Raw genomic sequence first — 4,307 nt, 5'->3', positions numbered from 1 at the left:
ATAAGTTGCGAATTGTACCGTATGATTTCATAAGGACCTCATTTTTTCCGGAGTTATGAAAAGTAAATGAGATAGAATAGTTTAAAAAGGGAAACGCCCACGACTGAAATATTGAAAATGTTTTTCTCCAAATATCTTCGAAAATTCTGTTCAAACTCTTATGTTTCAGCTGTTTACAATCAATCAATACTTCACAACTAATCCATCTTTCCAGCTTTCCGTGTCTGTTTGAACAAACGCGTAGCATGTCAATAAACACCGCCATTTTTGTTTGCACAAACAAGCACGGTCGGCGCGACCGGTCTTCAGAAATTCTAAAACGGTACTCCGCTACAAAAATACTTCTCCATATTAATAACATTGTGTATATGTGTCCTGTGCCTCTTTGTAATTTACGACTTGGTTTTATTTACTACTGGCCTAGCTCTGTTCCGTTGTTTCCCTGCAATCCCGAACTGAGTCCCGATATTGCAATGCTGAAGCCAAACCCAGAATTAATGATACAAAATACTACATCAAAATATCAATACGACGATTAATAACAGAAACTTTTAATACAACTTATTGCTTCTTCTTCTTCTTCTTCTTCTCCTTCTATTATTAATAATAATAATAATAATAATAATAATAATAATAAAATATCATATGTAAGCGTATACAACTCCTTGAAAAATCGGGCGCTCTGCCCCGTATTTAATATTATCGAGATACTTCTCTACTGATTATTATATTGTACCCACTATATACTACTTATTCTAAAAGTTATACATATATATGTGTGTATGTGTGTATGTGTATGTGTGCATGTGTATGTATGTATGTATGTATGTATGTGGGTATGTGTGTGATAGGGGGACATTGTTTATGTCTGCTTACATTATTATAGAGACAGGTCTCTACATATTATTATATTGTACCCAATATAAACTACTTATTCTAAAAGTTATACACACACACACATATATATATATATATATATATATATATATGTGTGTGTGTGTGTGTGTGTGTGTATGTGTGTGTGTGTGTGTGTGTGTGCTATAGGAGGACATTGTTTATGTCTGCTAAAAACCCAGTGGAAATATCAATATTAAAATCAAAACTACTGAGTCTCTTAACGATAAGCGACCTTTTTAAATATGGCTGTCAGGTGAAGGTAATTTTAAGATGCACGCTCTCTGCTGTCATTGTCTGTTCCCAGCAAATCACATCGCATCCCACCAACAACGGAAACGGCGTGAAAGGAACGACAAAATCGTGCTGATTCATGGCCAATTTAAAACGTTGTCAGGAATTATTCGTGGCAGGACAGGAAAGATTTATGCGATTCACCGCAGCCTTCTCACGCTTGTTGCAAAGCATTTGCGTCTTATTTCTTTTTAATTTGACTTTTTTTATGTGTTTTTATTTAGATAGAGGTTAACACAGGAAGAATATGGATTGAATATATCTCAATAATTCTAATATAAATAAAAAAATACTGCTGCTAAAAATATATCGCAAAATTTGAGTTAATTACCTTATCACCTCAAAAGAATGTGTTGCCTCTACATCAGATGGGCTCACACCAACGAGACGTAGAGGATGTGGAAAGGCTGATGAGGTAGAGCACTCATTGCCTCCTTCCATTTCGAAAAACAATGGATATCCCCTGCTATGGTAGCTACGCGTGTAACTGCGAGGAAAGGATTGCAAAATATCCAACCATACCTCTATTGAATCAGCACTGCGGGAGTCCAGTTACAATAAGTCTAGGACGACTGAAAACACGCCGAGATAAGCGGAGAGCACATACAACACCAGAATCCAGGTAACCCAACAGGTTATTGCCAATGAGTGAACAGTTAAACAAAGACAATAAATAAAGAGAAGTAGTTATACGTCACATATGATATGCAACACTATCAGAAACATTTCGGTGACACAAGCTAAAATTAAACGCAAAGCGCAAAAAGACGAATTTATTTGTGTTTGAAAACGCAAAATCAAACCAATGAAGAGAAAATGCTCGAGATTTTTTTCTCTGTGTTATTGCCGTCTTATTATACAGCGAGAGGGGCCGTCATACAAAAAGCATTATATAAGAAATGATAATAAAAGATTTTTATGAGTCACCTAATCATAAACAAAATGAAAAGCCTCATGCGTAGCTCCATATATTTGCCGATTACGGATAAGGATATCACAAACGTAGTACACTTATGCAAGAGTTTTACCTGGACGAAAAAAAAAACACAACTAATCACGGTTAAACCATGTCGCCAAACAGACCAACCGCAGTCTAAAATTCATAAAGATTTCACAAGGCCATCGGATAATTAATATTACATAATTGTGGTGTGCAGCTACAAAAATGTGAGGAAAGCCTCCAAGGGATCCATGATAGAGGTATTTATAATTTCGTCCGTGAATTATTTGCCCAGTTGTCGGCTGATTAGTAAACTACAGGTCAATCTATGTAAAGACTTCAATGATGTTTTTGCAATTTTCCAATGTAATCATATACCAACTACCCAGTCCCACCCGCAATCAAATGGACATGCGTGACGCTTCTGTGGCCACGTTGGAAATATTACAAAAAAAAAACATGCGACACACCTACAAAAGCGACAATAGTTTCTACAGGTTTATCATATCATACCTAATGTTAACACACCATCAGCAGTATAACCAGTGGAGAATATGTGTCAGTGAAAAATGAAACCTGTATTTGAAAAAAAACCATTTTGCCAAGGCAAAAACGACCTTTTTTGCTTAAGAAACGCTATAATAAAGAAGAAAAAAGTCTTCCAACAAAATGTAAAAATCAATACAGCTGTTGGGGAAGTATGCACAATAGAAAAAAGAATCAGAAATACGGTGTACCTCATTCAAGGTCTTAAATTATCGTATATAATACACTTTAATCAAATAAGGGAGCGCCTGTTAGATGAGCTAAACTGTCATCTTACGAAGATGAAAAGGTCTTTGCGATAATATATGATACATTCGTCATCGAACAACCAAACGTAGGCCCTGAACGTCGCCGATTAGGAAGGAAAATTAATATTTACGAATCCTTTTACTAGCGATCCCAAAAGGCAAATTTAATAGACCTCCTTGCGGAGTAAAGGCGCGGGTGGGAGTGTTATGAGATATAACTTCTAAAAATGATCATCCCATAACAAAAAATCGAAAACAGTCATCGGGAATTAATTAAGATTCATATTTACAAGAATATGCAAATTAGATTTTTTGCAAATGAATGCAATTCCACGATCCAGATATAACACAGTCGTATTTCCCTTTGCAATAAATCGAAATAAGGACCCTTAATTTGAGTAACAATACACACAAAAAAATTTATAGGAGTACATATATATATATATGTATATATATGTATATATATGTATATATATATGTATATATATATATATATATATATATATATATATATATATATATATATAAAAATTCGTTTTTCTTTTGTGTGTATTGATATAAATATTAAAACCCCTCTTTTCGATTAGTATTTATTTGTTTTCCAACCTGAGCCAAATATGACACGAGGTCGTTTTTAATGTGGGGTTAAACCAGCTACCCGAAAAAAAAGCACTTTGGTTGGGACCAAAAATAATACTTTTTTATGGGAGGAGTGAAGGAGTAATGAGGACTAGCTCCCCGGGGAGTAGGAAAGCTGGATAGTGACAATTGGTAAGAAGGGTTGCCCCTACATTGACCAAGGTCTCATATGTGGGGGCAACCCCACATATGGTCTTTGCTTGCAGTATCTGCCGGAACAGATGGTATTTATTTGCTCCCCCACTGAGCAAATTAGGCACAAGGCCGATTTTTAATGTGAGGAGTGAAGGGAGGGGGAAGGGGAAAAGGGGACCAGCTCCCGAGAGGTGGGAAATGGGAGCTGGTTAAAGGTCAGACATGTGGGGTTGCCCCCACATCTGGTCTTTGCTAGTCATAGCTAGTCATAGCTTGCAGTATCTGCCGGAACAGATACTACACTTTGATCTTGGCCCGAAGGCCAAGAATAAATGAAGAAAGGCACACCTCTTTTCTATTTAATGTATTTATTTGCTTCCCCACCAAAGCAAATTAGGCACAAGGCCGTTTTTAATGTGGGGTAAAAACCAGCTTCCTTAAAGTAGGCAAAAAGGGAGCACTCTGGTTACCAAAAATAATAATTGTCCCAGTAAAGAGGGTTTCCCATCCATTGACTGGTACAAATTATCTTAAGTGCAGCATCTGAAGAACAGATACTACACTTTGATCCCGGCCCGAAGGCCAGGAACAACAGGGTATTTATTTTCTCC

At 36.4% G+C, this 4,307-nt stretch overlaps 1 pseudogene; it reads right to left on the bottom strand.

Annotated features, from left to right (window-relative positions):
• Window positions 1–3,866: 3,866 nt before the first annotated feature.
• On the bottom strand, window positions 3,867–4,030 carry LOC145258551 (U2 spliceosomal RNA; annotated as a pseudogene).
• Window positions 4,031–4,307: the final 277 nt, after the last annotated feature.

The sequence above is a fragment of the Euprymna scolopes genome, chromosome 33, assembly GCF_053919585.1.
Source record: "Euprymna scolopes isolate OS-2025 chromosome 33, ASM5391958v1, whole genome shotgun sequence".
Taxonomy (NCBI): Eukaryota; Metazoa; Mollusca; class Cephalopoda; order Sepiida; family Sepiolidae; genus Euprymna; species Euprymna scolopes.
This window is presented reverse-complemented; position numbering and strand designations above follow the sequence as displayed.